This window comes from Camelus dromedarius, unplaced genomic scaffold (genome assembly GCF_036321535.1).
Source record: "Camelus dromedarius isolate mCamDro1 unplaced genomic scaffold, mCamDro1.pat HAP1_SCAFFOLD_114, whole genome shotgun sequence".
In the NCBI taxonomy this organism is placed as follows: Eukaryota; Metazoa; Chordata; class Mammalia; order Artiodactyla; family Camelidae; genus Camelus; species Camelus dromedarius.
Window position 1 is genome coordinate 3,238,030 of NW_026989787.1, and position 22,223 is coordinate 3,260,252.

The 22,223-nt window shown below is 40.1% G+C and overlaps 1 protein-coding gene and 1 pseudogene across 3 annotated transcripts in view; both read left to right on the plus strand.

The window, feature by feature from the left end:
- LOC135320662 (saccharopine dehydrogenase-like oxidoreductase) overlaps positions 1-22,223 on the plus strand; it is a 61,886-nt gene that overhangs the window by 9,108 nt on the left and 30,555 nt on the right. The window lies entirely within an intron of this gene.
- LOC135320660 (EMI domain-containing protein 1-like) lies at positions 4-3,461 on the plus strand (annotated as a pseudogene).

The following is a 22,223-nucleotide window of genomic DNA, read 5'->3' on the forward strand; positions in this document are numbered from 1 at the left end:
ACACACCTGTTAAATACGATTTAGATTAAATTTTATATATAGTTTTAATTTTTAGTGTATGAAAGTCACTGTGCCTAATTTTAAAAAGATGGCTGAGAATTATTTTGATTTAAAACAGATTTTGTTGGGCCCTGTGCCTGCCTCCTGCCCTCTTTCCTGCCACTGCACTGGGGGCCTGGAACCAGGGTCTGTGCATCCTGGGGAAGAGGGTGGAGATGCCAGGCTGGGGGCGCTGGATGCTGCTCTGCTTCAGGCTCCTGCTCGCTGGGGGCAGCGTCATGTGGAGTGTTGGGGACCCCATTCTCTGAACGCAGGAACTGGCGCTCATTCATGGTGATCTTCGCTGTCTCGTGCCATGTGCAGAATGGCACCTATCTTCAGCGAGTGCTGCAGAATTGCCCCTGGCCTCTGAGCTGCCCTGGGCATAGCTACAGAACTGTGATGAGACCCACACACAAGGTGACATAAAAGACAGTGATGGCCTGCGAGTGGAGGTGCTGCCCCGGGCACTTGGGGGTGAGCTGCAGGGAAGTTGCAAGCTCCTCTGGCCCAGTGGAGCCCAGGTGGCTGGGCAGCACTGTGCGGCAAATGGCAATTTGGCCCATAGCCTTCTCAGGTTGTCTCAACTGCAGCAAAGAGATGAGTGGATGGAGCGGCTGAAGCTGTTGGAGGCCAAGGTGGCAGTGCTGACTGCCACCAAGCAGGCAATGCCCCTGACCCCAGTTGCTCCCAAGGACCCCACCCTGATCTGGGGCTCCCCAGCTGCCCAGGGCAGCCCTGGAGATGGACGCTTCCAGAGAAAATGTGAAAGCCTCACTGTTCCTGGAGATGATTGAGTTGGTGCCTAGGGACTTCCTGGGCCCACTGGCCCAAAGGGAGAACCTGGCAGCTGGGGCCAATGGGGATGAGGGGCCTGCCAGGTCTGCAAGGCCCCCAAAGGAGCCCTGGCCAGGCCAGAGCTGTGGGTGCCCCTAGAGGGGACCTCCAGTGCCACTTAGGCCCCTGGACCCCCAACCCCTGTTGGACCACGATCCGCCTGGATCTCCCAGCATGAGGACCCATTTCTGTCCAACACCTTCAATGAGACCAGCAGCCACTGGCTCATGGGTCCTCCTGGACCTCCTGGCCTCATGGGCATCCCTGGGAGTTTTACACACATGGGACCCCCAGGCCCCTCTGGACTCAAAGGAATCTTCAGCCACCCAGGAGAGAAAGGTAAGAGAGGACTGCGTGGGGAGCTGGCTCCTCAAGGCTCCATGGGGCAGTGGAGAGAACCTGGCCCCAAAGGAGACCCTGGTGAGAAGAGCCACTGGGGAGAGGCGTTGCACCAGCTATGTGAGGCTTTGAGGATTTTAGCTGAGAGGGTTTTAATCTTGGGAGCAGTGATTGGGCTCTACAAGCCAGAGGTGTCGGGGCCAGGCCCTGCTGGCACAGGCACCCCCAGCCTCCTGCAGGGCAAGAGGGGAGGACACACAGCCAACTACTGGATCGTGGCTCCTAGGAGCCAAAACAAGAGTGACTGAGTGGTGGTGGGCCCTCGGGGTTGGCTGGACCTGGCTTCCCTGCCCAGCCTGGGCTTGGCCAGCTGCCTCCAGGGTCCTACTATCCATATTTGTTAATATTCTCAGGGACCCTTCTGCCACCTAGGCCTTTGTGGTGGGCAGGTCTTGGTTCTGGCACCCTGTGCATGTCTGCCTCCCATGGGGCTGAGTGGGGACTGGGGCCCGAGAGGGAGGCATGGCCCAAGGGAGATGTGAGCCCTGGCTCAGGGCCTAGGTCTCAGTTTCCTTCTGCAAAGGGGTGATGCAGGCCTGCGGGGTGGAGATGGCAGGTGTGGAGCTTCTGTCCTCTTATCCACTGCCTTGCCCTCCAGGCCCCAAGCAACTGAGCGAGTCAGAAATCACTCCAGCACAGGTAGGGGTGAGGAGGGAGGGCAGTGTCAGCGCCCCCTTCTCCCCAGCCAGGCCTTGGGGCATGCCTGTACTTCCCCTCTCCTTGTTTCCCATGATCACTTCCCTGAGGTCAAGCAACCTGATCTGACTGGACCTCCAGGGCTCCTAGTCTCAGTCAGTCTCAGTTCTGACCCCTGAGCCCTCAGTCCCTCCCGTGGCCAGGTAGAGGGGTATATGGAGAGGGAGGGGCCCCCTGCTCCCAGAAAAACTTGTGACAGATGCCAGGAGGTAGATGTGTACCAGCCAGTAGAGGCCCCTGGCGCAATTTCCCCCAGAAGAAAACATAAAATAGACTTTGTTTACAGGAGTTGCACAATTCATTCTATCTGAATGAATTACCATCATCCTACAATAAAGATCGCCCTTTGTTTTGTGATGAATGTGGTCAGCCAAGAGCATTGTCACCTTTGTGCAAATCAGTGCATTTTTATTACGTGCCTAACTTGGAGTTAGATGCTACTGTGACCACACAAGAAATGTATGATGTAAATGAAACCTTATTGAATATACGGTCTATTAGAGAACATAAGACAGTTGCACTTCTGGGAAAGGACCATGCTTTATGATAGCACTTTTATGGCCGGTACTCTCTGACCCAATTCATGCCTATAGTTGAGGCTTCATAAGTATTTGCTGTCTTTAAATACATTCAGTATTTCAAATATTGTGTAGTCGTGTAAGAGAGTGTGGCACATGAGTAAGATGCAAACCCTGCCCTTAGAGGGTTAATGATTTGGCTCAGCAGGAAGTTAGCAGGCTTGTGATTAGAGCGGCAGGTGAACCACTGTGGGATTCTGAGAAGGGAGAGAACATCCCAGGGGGAGGCTAGAGGTGAAGGGTGTTTGGTAGATGCTGGGGTATAGATGGAATTTTAAAGGTTGGTGCTGAGGAGCTGTGGGTTAGGGAGAGGAAACAGTTTAATAAAGAGGAAATTGGGATGGTGTGGAGCATGTTTAATTATGGTTCCGCTTGTCTGGGTTGTGGGTTCAGATTAATGAACACAGAGAACTCTGTAAACTGTGCTAAAATGCGTGGTTACAGAGAGTATCCCCGGAGCATCAGAATAAAGGGAGACGCTGGTGGGCCTGAGTCACCGGGAGTGTCTCACAGAGGCCTTGTTAAGTGACCTTGAACAGTGACCAGCGTCTGTAAGGGGAGAGGCAGCAGCCTCAACAGCGGCTTCAAAGTAAGTCTGAGAGACGTGCGTGGACCCCGGGCGGCGCATGTTAGCAGCTCAGCTCGCCGGGAGGGGGTGTGCAGCTCGAGCAACAGAGCGCATTTAGCACGCATGGGAGCCTTGGTTCCGTCCCAGCACTTCCTGTAAAAAAGTGACTAAATACCCATTAATACCTCCCCCTCAAAAAGCAAGCAAACAACAACAAAGAGAAACTCACCTGGTTGAAACCAACAAAACAAAAAGGAGTGTGTTGATTCACATAACCAGATGTCTGCAAGTACAGTGTGGCTGGATCTAGATGTGTAAGTGGTCTTATCGGAAGTCTTTTTTTTTTTTTTTGGTCCCTTTTCCCTTCCTGTCTCTTCATTTCTTCTGTGTTCCTCTGGGCATGTGGGCTCTCGCAGTGACAGGGAAGGTGCTGGTAGCCCCAGGTATACACTGCCCCTAAGGTTCACGATTTCCTAGGAACAGCTGCCAGGTCTGTATATCAGATGATGAGGAGATGAGTCAAGCACTGGGTCCTCTGGTCCTTCTCAAGCCCGTCAATGTGACCTGGGGTAACAGAGTAATCAGACTGCCCTGGCCTGAGTCGTGGGCCTCTGGAAGGGGGATCATAGGGAACAAATTCCAAATAGAAAAGAGTTTTGTAAACAGAAGATGGGGCAGGGGTTATAGGGGATTAGTGCAGGACTGACAAAAGGCAGATGCCCACCCCGAGGAGACGGAGATAAAACAGGGAGAGCTGGAAAGGTGCTTCCTGGAAAGAGCAGCAGGAGGCGCTCTATGACAGGAGATGGTGGCCGTGCCCACTGCATAGTTATTGAGGATTCAATTAGTCAGTGAATACAAATCAGGACAGTGGCTGGCACTTAATAATCACTCAGCAAGTGTCATTATTATTATTATAAGGGCTCAAAGTTGGGGCTTACCCCAGAACCAGATGATTGAAGCATCCACATCAGCACAGCTCCCTCTAATTCCCCATAAAGCAAAGTGCAGAACCTTAATCTCACAAGGACGGGACAGAAATAACGCCCTTGAATCTGCATCCCTTGGCACTGGGTTGTTCTCCTGCCCCTTCTTATCCTCCTTTTCCCCTTAAGCTTTTTAATTTTACATGAAAAATTGAACCATAGACTATCTGTTAGACCATGAAACAAGACTCAAAAATTCATAGTTTGAAATCGTGTAGTCAGGAACGGTGCTGTGCAGTAGCGGTCCCCATGGTGACAAAGGTGTTCCGCACGTGCTGTGTGATGGCTTCCATGCTGCACGGTGTAGCTGGAGAGCGGGGCTCAGCCCGCGGCCTGCACTTACGTGGCTGCAGGGAAAGGGTGGTTTACACTTGGACAGGGGTGTGCGGCAGAGACCACACGTGGCCCGCACAGCCTGAAAATCTTAGTTTGACCTTTCACAGAGTTTGCCCGCCCCTTTTCTAGAGTGTTTTAAACTATAATGCAGTTCTACTAGAAGTCAGTGAGAAGATAACAAGAATTCAACCTCTTCACTTCTCACAGGTTCCTGGGGTTTTCTGCTACTTCTTAAGTCAGTTTTGGTAGTTTGTGTCTGCATTAGCTCTCTAGGACTGCCGTAATAGTGTACCACAACCTGGGTTGCTGAAACAACAGATGTTTACTGTTCTCGCAGTTCTGGAGCCTGGAAGTCCAAAGTCAAGGTGTTGGCAGGTTGGTTTCTTCCCAGGCCTGTGAGGGAGCATCTGTCCATGTGTTCTTCCTGGCTTCTGGTGGTTTGCCGGTGGTCTTTGGCGTTCCTTAGTCTGCAGACGCATCACTCTGACCTCTCTCATCTTCCCAAGGTGTGTGTGTGCGTGCAAATTTCCCCTTTCTGTAAGGACACCAGTGGTTTTGGATTAGGGGCCCACCTACTCCATTATGGCTTCAGCTGACATCTACAGCAACCCTGTTTCCAAATAATGTCATGTTCTGGGGTACTGGGGGTTGGGTCTTCAAAATACGAGTTTGAGGGGGCATGCAGGTTAATCCATAATGGTGTCTTTCTAGGAATTTTTCCATTTCACCTAGGTCATCTAACTGGTTGGCATACAGTTGTTTATAGTATTGCCTCACGCCCCTTTCTATGTCTGTAAGGTTGGTAGTGCCCCTTCTTTCACTCTGGGTTTTAGTGGTTTGAGTTCTCTCTCTCTCTCTCTCTCTCTGTTTCTCTTTTTGTCTCTCTGTCTAGCTAAAGGTTTTGAAATTTGGTTGATTTCTTCAGAGAACCAATTTTTGGTATTGCTTTCTCTGTTGTTTTCCTGTTCTCTCTTTTGTTTATTTCTGCTCTAGTCTTTACTGTTGCTGGTTACACCAATAATACAAAAATCAGTTGCATTTCTGTATACCAGGCATCATTAGAAAATGAGTTTCTTAAAAAGAGAGACTATAGGCATTTTTAAAAATTAAGTACTTAAGTAAACAATCTTATGGTAACCAGGGGTAAGGGATAAACTCAAGATTTGCAAATATTAACTACTATATATGAAATAGGTAAAAACAAATTTATTTTGTATAGCACAGGAACTATAATAAGTGTCTTATAATAACCTATAATGGAAAAGAATATGAAAACAAATATATATATGTATATGTATGACTGAAACATGCTGTACACCAAAAATTGACACATTATAACTGACTACTTCAATTTTAAAAAATCAAGTACTTAAAAATAAGTGATATAAAATATATAAGATTTCTATGAAGAAAACTATAAAATGTTATACAGAGACCTTAAAGAAGATGAATAAATGGAAAAATTCACCATTATTCATGGATTGGAAGACTTGATTTTGTTAAAATGTCAGTTTTCCTTAAATTGATTTATAATCCCATATAATTCCAGTCAAAATCTCAAGCAGATTTGTTTGCTTGTTTGTTTTATTCTGGTGTGCAAATTGACAAGCTAATTCTAAAATGTATATGGAGATGCAGAGGGCCCAGAATAGCCAAGATGTTCTTAAAGGAGAATAAGGTAGAAATATGCTCTCAAATATCAAGACTTCTTATTAACTTACTGTGTTGGCAGGGGCTCACTGCTAGCCCAGGGGAACGGGATGAAGGGCTCAGAGTAGTTCATGCATGTGTGAGTACTTGACTTATGGTAAAGGGGCTTTCCAGGAGATGATGGACATCCATATGGAGAAAAAATAAAATTGGACTCATACTTTGCACTATGTACAAAAGTCAACTTTAGGTGGATTATAGACCTAGAGTCATAAGGAAAAACAGTAAGCTTTGAGAAGATGACATATTTCATGTCCTCAAGGTCAGGAATGGGGAATGGCTTCCATTTTCCAGAAGTAAATTTTATTTTATTAGTTTATTTCTATTGAGGTATCCTTGACAGATAACAGTAAACTATTCAGGTGTACAACATAGTGATTCCATATTTGTATATATTACAAAATGATCACTGCTAGTTAGCACTCATCACCACACTTGGTTACGATTGTTTTTCTTGTGATGAGAACTTTAAAAATCTTCTCTCTTAGCAAATTTCTAATATGCTGTATAGTATTAACTGTAGTCAATAGGCTGTACAGGGAATGACTGCTTTAAAAAGACACAGATGCATTAAATACAAAGAAAGAGTGATACATTTGTATAAATTTAAAATTGAGAGTGTCTGTTTATCAAAAAATGCCACTAAGAAAATGGGAAGTTCAGCTGCACAGTAGGAGGTACTTCTAACACATGATGAATCCCAACAGCACACTTTTGAGCAAAAGAAGCCAAACTCAAAGAATATACCCTGTATGCTTTCATTTCTGTAAAATTCTGAAACAAGCAAAACTCACTGTGCTGTTTAGGAATGAATACTTACTTAGATAGTAAAACTCCAAAGAAAAGCAAGGATTTTTCTTGATTACCACAAAGGCCTTCTGGGCTTACATAGAAGTTTGCTTTATAATTTCATTAAATTACACATTTGTATTTTAAATACCTCTCTTTCTATTTTTCAATGAAATCAAGTAAAAACTGTTTTTAAATGAAATGTAATTTTTGCCTTTTTGATGGCTTATATTTATAAGAAGATATCCTTAGGTTTTCAAAAACATTTCTCCTGATTTTTGGAAGTCTTTGCAAATAGGTCACATTAGCTAGGCACAGATTAAGGATTGTTTCACAAACTCTTAAGACTTTTAGCTCTGTTTTAGTTTTAACAAAACAGAAGAAATTAATCTGCACCAAAATGGAAATCAGGTTGGTGTCTCCCTACCTTTCAGTGTCACCAAAGCTGTAAAATGAAATCCTGATTCTTTTGATGGTTTTATTGTTTCTTTTATTCTGCTTAAAGCAATCAGTGGTGTCTTCACACCTGCCTTACTGGTACTCCTCTTTCAACGCCTTGTGATGAAGTTGGTTTTGGATCTTTCTAAATGACAGTTCATTCAAACAAGGTAGATGGTATATAAGGCAGGACATAACACAGTCATGCACAATCCAAATTATAAATGAAGTTTAAAATATTTATATAATAGAGAATTAAAAGGCCCACCTGGGAGTTAGGTAAAGAAGGGACAGTAGTAAGGCAGTACTTTCTGAGATTACAACCTCCCCTGTGCTGTCCTTTCTGCCAATCATATCTTTTTTTTTTCCTATTTTTTTTTTAAATTAATGGAGGTACTGGGGATTGAACCCAGGACCTCATGCATGGTTAGCACTCTCACTACCACTGAGCTAAACCCTCCCCTCTGCCAGTCATTTCTAATTAGAGTTGGAGGTATGGGTTGTGGAAGGTGTAATAGTATTGGAAGAAATGGAAGGCACCAAGAGCTAAGAATCTCATCAAAGAGATGAAAAATAAATGGATGAATGAGGGTCTGGGTAAGATCCAACAAGGATTCGATGCTGGATACAGTACCAGAAAGAAATTGAAGTGGAGAAAGAAATTAAAATATAAATCATATTAGTAAGCCTTAAAATTAAAAAAAAAAGTTTTAAAAAGCCTGCTGTGGAACACATTCATATAACTTGGGTCTAGAATGAGGGGCGTTGGGGGCAGGTGGGGCACCAGATACACACGGAAGGACTTGATGGACAGTGTGTTATTTCTGCAGGTGTAATTGTGCTTATGAACATAGCTTGAAATTTTGAAGAATCAACATTGGGAAAGGGACTAGAGAGGCTAATTTTAAAGGTGCATGGTCAATTAGTTGAGTGAAAATGATGAAGGGAAACTCACTGTCTTGTTAAAAGAAGCAGAAATAATGGTATGAGGAAAGAAAAAAGGGCGTATGTTGTAATTATGTGATATGTAAATGGGGTGTAGATAGTGACTGTGATCAAAATAATGAGTGTTACTGCTGCCTCGCTGGTCATGGACATTCACCTCAGGCTTGTTAAATAAAGGATTGTGCCTTGCTCAAATAGAGGTGAAATGTTGTTTGTATTAATTATTTACTTGGTTTTACATTTGAGTAATTATCCCTTAAGATATGTTTCTTTAAGTCTTGAATTATTTCATCAGGGGTTATTCATTCATGATGATACCTGGAAGTCAGCAGTTTATGGTTTTGGAGAGCAGAGTTATTTCAAAAGACTATGAGTCAAATCTGAAGCCTGTCCCCATTGTTGGCCCCAAATTGAAAAGAAAGTATGTTATCTCAAAATCTGTTCTTTGGTTTACCTAATCTAAGCATATTGTTCTTGATCAGGCTGTTAATAACATATGCTGCTGAGAAAAGCTAAGAGACTTCTTTTTTCTTATATAACAGTCGTGTTTCTAGGCACCATTTCTTCCTAAGGGCATGTAGCTCTCCTTTTACAATGGAAACCACCTGGAGGCTGTATTGAGCATCAGTCCCACTTTGGCTGCATACACTGTGTTCATTTTTCTGTTGTGTCCAGATGGCCCAGGAGATTGCAAATGCCCCAAGGGCATGTGCCTCCCATCACATTGTCCTCCTCAGTGGGGAGCCAGCATCGTCCTCACACCCAGCTGGGGCCTGCACTGAGCAGGACCCAGGGCTGAGCTCCTTAGGGCAGAGGCTAGATCTGGTCTTCTCCCTGTCCCCAGTCCCCAGAGGGACTGGCACATGAGACCTGCCTCTAGGGGAGTCTGAGGGACAGCCCCTCCTCCTGCAACCCTGCAGCCCCAGCCTCAGAACACAGTCACCATGGTCGGGTCCTGAACCTTGTTCCGTGTGGATGAGGAGCAGCATATCTACATGGAGCAGGGCAGGAGGAGACTGTGCTCCATGCTCTGCCAGCTGGAACATGAGAACGAGCCCTGGAGCCCTGGCGGCCTTCCCCTTCATGAAGGAGTGGGCAGCCCCAGCCCTGGCTGCATGGCACCTTCATGAGCATTACATGAAAGCACTCCCATGCATGTGTGGGTAAGGACAAAGGGTCCCCGCTGGGCACATGCCACAGGAGCACAGCTTGGTGAGGGGACAGCTGCTGTGGGGAGAAGAGGTCACCATCCTATGGACTGCTGAAGCCCCACTCTGGGTAGCCAGCTTGGTGCATGGAGCATGGGCTGGGTTTCGGCTCCCAGTCACCCTTTTAGTGCCGCAGCCCTGGCAAGAATTAATCCCCACAAAGGAAGAGATCTTACCCTGAGCCTGGCCCCTGGCCTCCCCTCTTCTCCCTGCTGTTGGATCCCAGCTCACCCCACCTCCCCAGCCCTGGCTACCCCCTCTAGGTATCAGTCCCTGGGGGTCTGAGCTGGAGGGTCCACCCTCCCATCCAGGCTCTGGAGGCTGTGAATAGGTGGCTGTGGGAGCTATACCCAAAAGTGAGGATGTCTTTGACATTGTCCTTGTGACCAACAACCACGCTCAGGTGGGCATCCGTCTCATCAACAGCATCAACCACTATGGGGAGCATGAGGGGTCTGACCAATGATGTGGCCCCCAGTGGACTCCCGGGGCTGGGGCCGCACCTCTGCAGGGTGCAGGTGCACCCACTGGAGCCTCAAGCCCAGCGGGGAGCTGGTGAACTGGCTCTTAGGAGACTTTCATAGTGACTTCAGGATTGCTTTCAAAGGTAAATAAAATATAATTAATACCTTACCCTAAGCTTAAGTATTTCATCTATCATAATATATTTGGACTCTGGGAAAAATTAATTTTATGAATTTTCACTATCAAGATCAAAATTAAACATCAGTTAAATTTTATGCAATAAGACTGTGATGATCTTATGTAGACTAATCAATCGATCTCATAATAGTATTTATGTGTGAGAGCTCTAAAATCAGAGCTTGGCTATTGAAATGAGTGTCCTTTTCGTCATCGTCTAGGGAAACTGATGGGGAGTAATGTGGTTAAACTATATGTGTTAAGCGCCCATGGCGTGAAGGGTGCTGCATTGTTCCAACTTGTCACTTGCTTGCGTGTGAGTGTCGGTGTGGAGAACAAAGGGCAAATACTGAAGTAAATTTTAATTAAGAGTAGATCTGCCATCTTCATTGCTATTACTGACTCAAGAAGAGTTAAGATTTTTATTCAGAAATTTACCAATTAAAGCTGTGGTCACTGTAAATAGAGGTGTAGCGTGGGTCTGTCTTGCAGGTGGCTGCAAGTCTTAGTGCAGAGAACTCACCAGTTATTCCATTCCTTTCTTGGGAGCAGATGTATCTGTTGTGAAGTTGACTCAGTGTTACTTGGGTGAAAATTTAGAGCAATCACCTGTAAGTGTATATGATTCAATTTTTACCAAAGAGTATTCTGTGTTTATTTCAGTTCCCCTATCTGTTTAATGTAGGATTGTAATGTTTATGAAGCAATAAAAGAAAGAGCTAAATAATGCATGTTTTAGTTTCCAGAAGCATAAAGAATTAGTAGCATAGAGCATTTTGCATTTTATGGGGGCGGTGATAGCCTCCTCCCGTAATTCATATCTGGCCTGCTGAATACCTGTTCCGGCATCAAGTTCAGTTTGGGAAATCCTGGTTCTGTAAACACCTGACAATCCTGTTGAGAATTTCAGCTGCTGGAATCCCCTGCCTGTGGCTTATGCAGATGTCTGCCTTCTTCTATCTTCTCTCCTTACTGCCTCTGAAGTGTCCTCCTTTTCCTTTTGGTGAGGGAAGTAATTACTCACACTGCTGAGAATTGAAGAGAAAGCTATCTCAAGTTAAAAAAAAGTATTTTCTCATAGAAGAGGTTGTAAGTGGAGCCTGTATTCTATAATGTACAATTGCTAAACTCTGGTATATTATGGACTTTTTATAGATGGGTTATACGAACTTTTGTGTTCAAGTAGAGGAAGCTAATTAACATTTGCAACAATTTCTTTCCAAAAATGGCTTCCCAGTATCTGGTTTCTCAGCTAGCTTTTAGAACATAACACATTAATCAAGTGGAAACTGCTTTTGTTTGATATTTATGACAATAGAGTAAGTTCTAAGTAGGTAACATTCTTGTTTTACTTAGTCTAAGAAAGTAGGGTGTGGCATCCTGGCTTTATATGCTTTACTTAGGCTCAGTGCACTGCTTCTGTGACTGTGGGAGGCAGCACTTCTGTTATTTTATTTTTTCAGTTGAAGTACAGTCAGTTACAATGTGTCTGGTGTACATCACAACGTCCCAGTCATGCATATACATACATAGATTCATTTTCATATTTTTTTCATTAAAGGTTATTACAAGATATTGAACATAGTTCCCTGTGCTATAGAAAAGAAACTTTTTTAAAAATTCATTTTTATATGTAGTGGCCAACATTTGTAAATCTCAAACTCCAAATTTATCCCTTCCCACCCCCTTTCCCCAGTAATAAGATTTTTAAGTCTGTGAGTCTGTTTTATAGATGAATTCACAGTGTCTTTTTTTTCTTTTTTTTTAGATACCACATATGAGTGATATCATATGGTGTTTTTCTTTCTCTTTCTGGCTTACTTCATTTAGAATGATGATCTCCAGGTCCATCCATGTTGCTGCAAATGGCATTATTTTATTCTTTTCTTCTGGCAGAGTAGTATTCCATTGTAAAAATATACCACATCTTCTTTATCCAGTCATCTGTTGAAGGATATTTAGGTTATTTCCATATCTTGACTATTGTAAATAGTGCTGCTATGAACACTGGGATGCAGATGTCTTTTCAATTTAGAGTTCCCTCCAGATATATACCCAGGAGTGGGATTGCCGGGTCATATAGTAAATCTACTTTTAGTCTTTTGAGGAATCTGCATACTGTTTTCTGCAATGGCTGCACCAAACTGCATTCCCACCAGCAGTGTAGGGGGATTCCATTTTCTCCACACCCCCTCCAGTGTTTATCATTCAGGCATCACCTCTGTTTTCTTTTTATTCTTTATGAAGTTTGGCATTGGAAGGCAACTTCTCATAAAAGTAATAGTTTAATGAAATTAGACCTTTAGAAGTATTTTCCATGAATTAAAAAAAAAAAAAGTATCACCTAAGATTTTTTTTCTTCCTTTAGTTCCCTTGGCCCTTCTCCTTTGGTTACTTTTCAAAACAAGGTCCAATACAAAACTAGGTAATCTTTTTCTTTGTATCCAGATGTCTGAAGCAATACTTCTCTTTATTTTGTTTGTACGTTTCCCCAGTGCAGTGACAATTATACCTAAGACTTGCAGAGCACTTACTGTGTTTCAGATACAGCTTTATGTTCTTTACATAAATTAGATTACTTAATCTTTTCAAATATTCCTTAAGGTAGGTGTTATCTTCATTTTACAGATGAGGAAAGTGAATCACAGGGAGGCTAAAAACTTTGCCAAGATCCTATAGTGTGTAAATGACCAAGCTAGGAGAAGAACCCAGCCGTCTGGCTGCAGGAATTGTATTCTATTTACTTCACAGAGATTTCAAATATTTTTATTCTTTTGTTTTTCTCCTTTGTTATCTCCCCCTTCTCACCTCCTCTCTCCCTCTCCCCCATGCTTTCCTTCCCCTTTCTCTTCCCCACACCCTGGATCTCCATGGTAGATAGACTGAATCACCACCCATCCAGTATCCTCCATGATGTGACTGCTTCAGGCACTTCAGACTTAACACATCAAAATCTGACCTTCTTTCCCCCAAACCCTCTTCTGCCTTCTCTGTTTCACATCTCAGTTGATGACACTATCATCTGCCCAGTCATGAACATAAGCAACATTCTAGAGTTTTCTCTAGATCTATCACAACTACCTTAGTTCAGACTCTTAACTCTCTCTCTCTCTTTTCCCTTCTAATTGTGGTAAAATACATATGACATAAAATTTACCATCTTAACCATTTTAAGTGTTCAGTAGTATCGAGTTTACCCATATTGTTATACAGCCTCCACCACCATCACCCATTTCCAGAATTCTTTTCATCTTACAAAACTAAAACTCTATACCCATGAAAAAAAAAAACCTCTCCTTTACCCCTTTTCCCCAGTGCTTGGCAGACATCATTCTACTTTGTATCTATGGGCTTGAGAACACTAGGTACCACATGAGTGGAATCAGGCAGCATTTGTCCTTCTGTGATTGGTTTATTTTACATAGCATGATGTCCTCAGAGTTCATCCATGTTGTAGCATGTGTCAGAATTTCCTTTCTTTTTGAGGCTGAATAACATTCCCTTGTGTATACAGTTGTCCCTCGGTATCTGTAGGGGATTGGTTCCAGGATCCCCTACAGACACCAAGATCCATGGTACTCACATTCCTTACATAACATGGCATAGTATTTGCATATAACCTGTGAACACTGTTCTGTATACTTCAGATAATCTCTGGATTACTTTATCACATCTGATACAGTGTAAATGCCATGTAAATAATTATAAGTGCAATGTAAATGCTATGTATATAGTTGCTGGCATGAGGCAAATTTAAATTTTGCTCTTTGGAACTTTCTGGAGTTTTTTTCCAAATAATTTTGATTCATAATTGACTGAATCTGTGGATGTGAAACCATGGATACTGAAGGCTGACTGTATATACCATATTATGCTTATCAATTCATCTGTCCATGGATACTTGGGTTCCTTCCACCTTTTGTCTGTTTTGAATAATGCCTTTATGAAATTGGGTGTGCAGATTTCTCTTTGAGATTCTGCTGTCAATTCTGTGGGGTATATACCCAAAGGTGGAATTGCTGGACCCTACAGTAATTCTATTTTTAATTTTTTGAGGAGTCATGAAACTGTTTTCCACTGCAGCTCCACCAATTTACATTCCCACCAACTGTGCACAAAGGTTTGAATTTCTCCACATCCTTACCAACACTTGCTATTTCCTGTTATTTATAGTAGCCATCCTAATAGGTGTGAGGTGGTTTCTCATTATGCTTTTGATATTTGCATATTTGATATTTGATGATTAGCAATGTTGCACTTTGCATATGTTTATTGTCCATTTTTATAATTTCTTTAGATAAATGTTTACTCAAGTCTTTTGCCCGTTTCTAAAATTGTATTGATGACTTGGAGAGCTTCTCTATATATTCTGCATATTAATCCCTTATCATATATGGGATTTGCAAATATTTTCTCCCCATTGGTGGGCTGTCTTTTCACTCTGTTAATAATGCATGCCCTTATCTCTCAGCTGAACTGTTCATGGCCTTCCTATGATTTCTTTCTAATTCACCTTCCCACTGCTGTACAAGAGAACTATGATGCAAATCTGATCCTGTTCAGAAAGATGGCTCAACATATGCAAGTCAACAAAAGAAAAGACAAAACCTATATTATCATCTCAATAAGATGCAGAAAAAGCATTTTATAAAATTCAACATCCGTTCATGATAAAAACTTTCACCAAAGTGGATATTGAGAGAACGTATCTCAACATAATAAAAGCCTTTTACTACAAACCCACAGCCAACATAATATTCTGTGATCAGAAGCTCAAAGCCTTCCCACTAAATTCAGAAGGATGAGGATACCTTCTCTGCCCACTTCTATTCAACATAGTAGTAGAAGTCCTAGGCACTCCAGTCAGATGAGAAAAAGAAATTAAAGGTTTCAATACTGGAAGGGAAGAGGTAAAATTGTCATTATTTGCAGATGACATGATACTCTATATAGAGAACTCTGAAGACAGTACACAAAAACTGTTAGAAGTAATACATGAATTCAGCAAGATAGCAGGATACAAGATTAATATATAAAAATCTGTTGCATTTCTTTACACTGACAATGAAATATCAGAAAGAAAAAGCAAAACAAAAAATCCCATTTAAAATTGCATCAAACAAACAAACAAACCTAGGAATAAACTTAACCAAAGAGGTGAAAAGCCTTTAAGCTGAAAACTGTAAAGCATTGAAAAAAGAAACTGAAGATGATTCACAAAAATGGAAAGGTATCTCATGCTCTCGGATTGGAATAATATTGTTAAAATGGCCATAGTATCTAAAGCAATGTACAGATTTAATGCCATCCCTGTCAAATTACCCAGGACATTTTCCATAGAACTAGCACAAATCATTTTAAAATTTATATGGAACCACAAAAGACCCAAAATTGCTGAAGTAATCCTAAGAAAAAAGAACAAAGCTGGAGGCATAACCCTCCCAGACTTCAGACAATACCACAAAGCTACAGTTATCAAAACAGCATGGTATTGGCACAAAAACAGACATATAGATCAGTGAACAGAATAGAGAGCCCAGAAATGAAACCACAAATATACAATCAATTAGTCTATGACAAAGGAGGCAAGAATATACAATGGAGAAAAGACAGTCTCTTCACAAATGGTATTGGGAAACTGGACAGCTTTATGTAAATCATGAAACCAGAACACTCCCTCACATCATATACCAAAATAAACTCAAAATTGCTTAAAGACCTAAATATAAGACATGATACCATGAAACTCCTACAAGAGAACATAGCCAAAACAATTTTCGGTATAAATTGTAGCAATATTTTCTTAGATCTGTATCACAAGGCAAAAGAAATAAAAGCAAAAATTAAAAAATGGAACCAAATTAAACTTAAAATCTTTGGCACAGAAAAGGAAACTATCGATAAAATGAAAAGACAGTGTATGGAATGGGAGAAAATATTTGCAAACAATGTAACCAAAAAGGGGTTAATATGCAAAATATATAAGTAGCTCATACAACTCAATATCAAAAAACAAACAACCCAATCAAAAAATGGGCAGAAGATCTGAATAGACATTTCTCCAAGGAAGACATACAGATGGTCAGCAGGCACATGAAAAGATGCTCAACATTGCTAATTGTTAGAGAAATACAAATCATAGAAACCACAATGAGATATCACCTCACACCTGTCAGAATGGCCATCATCAAAAAGTCTACAAATGAATGCTGGAGAGGTGTGGAGAAAAGGGAACCCCTCTACACTGCTGGTGGGAATGTAAGTGATATCATATATTTGTCCTTCTCTGTTTTGACCTCAAATTTAAGAGTTATTTGATCTCATTCTGGGAAAAGTCCATTGGTGTTTTGATAGAGATTTCATTGACTCTGTAGATTGCCTTGAGTAGTAGTATGATCATTTTAACAATATTAATTCTTCCAGTCCAAGAGCATGGTATTTCATTTGTGTCATCTTCAATTTCTTTCATCAGTGTGTTATAATTTTTTGAGTGTAAGTCTTTTACCTCCTTGGTTAGATATTCTCATGTATTTTATTCCTTTTGACATGATTGAAAATGAGATTGTTTTCTTAATCTCTCTTTCTGATAGTTAGTTGTTAATGCATAGATATACAACAGATTTCTGTGTATTAACTTTGTATTGTATCCTGCAACTGTACTGAATTCATTTATTAGTTGTAATAGTTTTTTGGTGACATTGTTAGGATTTTCTATATGTAGTATCATGACCTCTGCAAACAGTGACAGTTTTACTTCTTCCTTTCCAGTTTAGATTCCTTTTATTTATTTTTCTTGTCTGATTGTTGTGGCTAGGACTTCAAATACTATGTTGAATAAAAGTGGCAAGAGTGGGCAATCTTGTCTTGTTCCAGATCTAGAGGAAATGCTTTCAGCTTTTCATCATTGAGTATGATGTTAGCTTTAGGTTTATCATATATTGCCTTTGCTATGTTGAAGTATGCTCCCTGTGTACCCACATTTTGGAGAGGTTTTTTTTTTATCATAAGTGGATTTTGAATTTTGTCAAAACCTTTTTCTGTATCTGTTGAGATGGTGTATCACAATGATTAATTTGTGGTTATTGAATTATCTTTACATACGGAGGATAAATCCCACTTGACCATGGTTTATGATCAATTCAGTTTGCTAATATTTTGTTGAGGATTTTTGCATCTGTGTTCATCAATGACTTTGCTTGTCATGTGTGTGTGATATCTTTGATTGGTTTTGGTGTCAGGTTTTGCATCTGTGTTCATCAGTGACTACCTCTGTGTGTGTGTGTGTGTGTGACTGATATCTTTGACTGGTTTTTGTAACAGGATGATTTAGGAAGTTTGGAAGTATTTCTTCTGCTGTTTTTGGAATTGTTTGAGAAGGATAGGTATTAACTCCTCTTTAAATATTTGGAATAATTTACCTATGAAGCTATCTGGTATGGACTCTTGTTTATTGGGTATTTTTTTTTAAATTATGGTTTCAGTTTCATTCCTTGCAACCAATCTGTTCATATTTCTATTTTTTCCTGATTGCATCTTGAGAGATTTTACATTTATAAAAATTCATCTATTATATGTTGTCTACTTTATTCACATATAATTGTAGTAATCTTTTATGATCCTTTGTATTTCTGTGGTGTTGGTTGTAATTTCTTTTTCAGTTCTGATTTTATTTATCTGAGGACTCTTTCTTGATGAGTCTGGTGAAAAGTTTATCAGTTTTATTTATCTATCCAAAGAACCAGTTCATTGATCTTTTCTATTGTTGTAGTCTCTAGTTCATTTATTTCTGCTCTGATCTTATTATTTCTTTCCTTCTACCAACTTTGGATTTTATTTTTGTTTTTCCAGTTCCTTTAAGTTTGAAGATAGGGTTTCCCCCTTGTTTCCTGAGGTAGTCTTGTATTGCTATAAACCTCCCCCTTAGAACTGCTTTTCCTACATCCTAAAATTTTGGATTGTTGTGTTTCCATTTTCATTTGTTTCCAGACATTTTGTGATATCCTTTTTCTTCAATGAGCCATTAGTTGTTTAGTAGCATGCTGTTTATCCTCTCTGTGATTTTTGCAGTTTTTTTCTTATAGTCAATTTCTAGTCTCACTGTGGTCAGAAAAGATGCTTGATATGATTTCAATTGTCTTTAATTTACTGAGGCTATTTTTGTGGCCTGGCATATTATCTATACTGGAGAATGACCATGTATGCTCAAAAATAATGGATATTCTGCTACTTTTGGATGGAATGCTTTGTGTAGATTTATTAAGTTTATCTGAACTAATATGTCATTTAAGCCAGTATTTCCTTATTGATTTCCTGCTTATGTGATCTGTTCATTGATATAAATGAGGTGATAAAGTCCCCTACTATCATGTTACTCTTAATTTCTCTTTCTATGTTTGTTAAAATCTACTTTATGTATTTTTTTTTTACTTGTTTTTTTTTACTTTACGTATTTAGATGCTCCTATGTTGGGTATGTGTATATTTACAATTTTTATATCTTCCTGTTGCATTGATCCCTTTATAATTAGTAATATCCACTTTTGTCTCTTGTTATAGTCTTGGTTTTAAAGTCTCTTTTGTCTGACATAAGTATTGCTACTCAGTTTTCATTTCCATTCACATGGAATACCTTTCTCCATTCCCTCACTTTCAGTCTGTATCTTTTTATCTGAAGTGAGTGTCTTGTAGACAGCATATATCTGCATCTTGTTTATGTATCCATTCAGCCATTCTTGTCTTGACTAGAGTATTTAGTCCATTTACTTTTAAAGTAAGTATTGATAGCCATTTATTTATTGCCAGTTTGTTAATTGTTTTCTGGTTGTTCTTGTAGGGTTTTTGTTTGTTTATTTCTTCTTTTGCTCTCTTCCTGTGTGATTTGATGACCATCTTTAGTGTTTTGTTTGGATCTCTTCTTTTTTTGTGTGTGTATCTATTGAAAATTTTTGGTTTGGGGTTTCCATGAGGCTTACATATAGCAACCTGTATATATTTGTGGTAATTGTAAGTTGCTGATCTCTTAAACTCAAACATGATCCAACAACCCTGTATTTTTACTCCCCCCTCTACTCCACATTAATGGTTTTCAAATCATATTTTACTTCTTTTTATTTTGTGTCTCCCTTAACTACTTGCTATGGATATAAGTGATTTTACTACCTTTGTCCTGTAACTTTCCTACTGGCTTTACAATTGCTCTACTATATTTACAGTATATTTGCCTTTACCAATGATTTTCTTTCCTTTCATAAATTTTTTTCTTGTGTTTCTTGGTCATTTGTCTCTATTTTTTAAACTTTTTTTTTATTGACTTATAGTCCTTCTACAATGTTGTGTCAAATTCCAGTGTAGAGCACAATTTTTCAGTTATACATGAACAAACATATATTCATTGTCACATTTTTTTCTTTGCTGTGAGCTACCACAACATCTTGTATATATTTCCCTGTGCTATACAGTATAATCTTGTTTATCTATTCTACATATACATGTCAGTATCTACAAATTTTGAAATCCCAGTCTGTCCCTTCCCAACCCCTGCCTCCTTGGCAATCACAAGTTTGTATTCTATGTCTATGAGTCTGTTTCTTTCTTTTTATTTTTTTTAGATTCCACATATAAGCAATCTCATATGGCATTTTTTTTTTCTCTTTCTGGCTTACTTCACTTAGAATGACATTCTCCAGGAGCATCCATGTTGCTGCAGATGGCATTATGTTGTCAGTTTTTATGGCTGAAGAGTATTCCATTGTATAAATATACCACTTCTTCTTTATCCAGTCATCTGTTGTTGGACATTTAGGCTGTTTCCATGTCTTGGGTATTGTAAATAGTACTGCTATGAACATTGGGGTGCAGGTGTCATTTTGAAGTAGGGTTCCTTCTGGGTATATGCCCAGGAGCAGGATTCCTGGATCATAAGGTAAGTCTATTCCTAGTATTTGAGGAATCTCCATACTGTTTTCCACAGTGGCTGCACCAAACTGCATTCCCACCAGTGGTGTGGGAGGGTTCCCCTTTCTCCACAGACTCTCCAGCATTTGTCATTTGTGGACTTTTGAATAATGGCCATTCTGGTTGGTGTGAGGTGATACCTCATCATAATTTTGATTTGCATTTCTCTGATAATTAGTGATATTGAGCATTTTTTTCATGTGCCTATTGATCATTTGTATTTCTTCCTTGGAGAATTGCTTGTTTAGTTCTTTTGCCCATTTTTGGATCGGGTTGTTTGGTTGTTTCTTATTAAGTCATATTAGCTGCTTATATATTCTGGAGATCAAGTCTTTGTCAGTTTCATCATTTGCAAAAATTTTCTCCAATTCCATAGTTTGTCATTTTGTTTTCCTTATGGTTTCCGTTGCTGTGCAGAAGCTTGTAAGTTTCATTAGGTCCCGTTTTTTATTCTTGATTTTTTTTCTATTGCTTGAGTAGACTGCCCTAGGAGAACATTTTTGAGATGTATGTCAGATAATGTTTTACCTATATTTTCTTCTAGGAGGTTTATTGTATCTTGTCTTATGTTTAAGTCTTTAATCCATTCTGTTTATTTTTGTGTATGGTGTAAGGGAGTGTTCTAGCTTCATTGATTTACATGCTGCTGTCCAGTTTTCCCAACACCATTTGCTGAAGAGACTGTCTTTATTCTATTGTATATTCCTGACTCCTTTGTCAAAGATTGGTTGACCAAAAGTTTGTGGGTTCATTTCTGGGTTCTCTGTTCTGTTCCATTGGTCTATATGCCTGTTTTTGTACCAATACCATGCTGTCTTGATGACTGTACCTCTATAGTGTTGTCTGAAGTCTGGGAGAATTATTCCTCCAGCCTTTCTTTTTCTTCAGTAATGCTTTGACAATTCTAGGTCTTTTGAAATTCCATATAAATTTTATTATGATTTGTTCTAGTTCTGTGAAATATGTCTTGGGTAATTTGATAGGGATTGCATTCAATCTGTACATTGCCTTGGGCAGGGTCACCATTTTAACAATATGGATCTTCCAATCCAGGAGCATGGGATATCTTTCCATTTTTTAAAATCTTCTTTAATTTCCTTCATCAATGGTTTATAGTTCTCTGTGTATAAGTATTTCACCTCCTTGGTTAGATTTACTCCTAGATATTTTATTACTTTGGTGCTATTTTAAAGGGGACCATTTTTTTACTTTCTTTTCCTGTTGATTCATCATTAGTGTAAAGAAATGTAACTGATTTTTGAACATTAATCTTGTAACCTGCTACCTTGCTGAATTCTTCGATTAGTTCTAATAGTTTTAGTGTGGACCTTTTAGGGTTTTCTATATATAGTATCATGCCATTTGCATATAGTGACACTTTTACCTCTTGTTTTCCAATTTGGATCCCTTTTATTTTTCTTTCTTGCCTGATTGCTGTGGCTAGGAATTCAAGACTATGTTGAATAGGAGTGGTGATAGTGGGCATCCTTGTCTTGTCCCAGATTTTAGTGGGAAACTTTTAAGTTTTTCACTGTTGAGTACTATGCTGGCTGTATGTTTGTCATATATAGCTTTTATTATGTTGAGATATGTTCCCTCTATACCCCCTTTGGTGAGAATTTTTATCATAAATGGGTGCTGAAATTTATCAAATGCTTTTTCTGCATCAATTGAGATGATCATGTGGTTTTTGTCCTTTCTCTTGTTGATGTGATGTATTACATTGATTGATTTGCGTATGTTGAACCATCCTTGTGTCCCTGGGATGAACCCAACTTGGTAATGATGTATCATCTTCTTTATGTGCTGTTGGATTCTATTTGCTGATGTTTTGGTGAGGGTTTTGGCATCTATGTTCATCAGTGATATTGGCCTATAATTCTCTTTTTTGGTAGTGACTTTGCCTGGTTTTGGTATCAGAGTGATGGTGGCTTCATAGAATGAGTTTGGAAGTATTCCCTCCTTTTCAATCTTCTGGAAGAGTTTGAGAAGGACTGGTATGCGTTCTTCTTTGTATGTTTGGTAGAATTCCCCAATGAAGCTGTCCGGTCCTGGATTTTTATTTGTAGGGAGGTTTTTTATTGCTATTTCTATTTCAT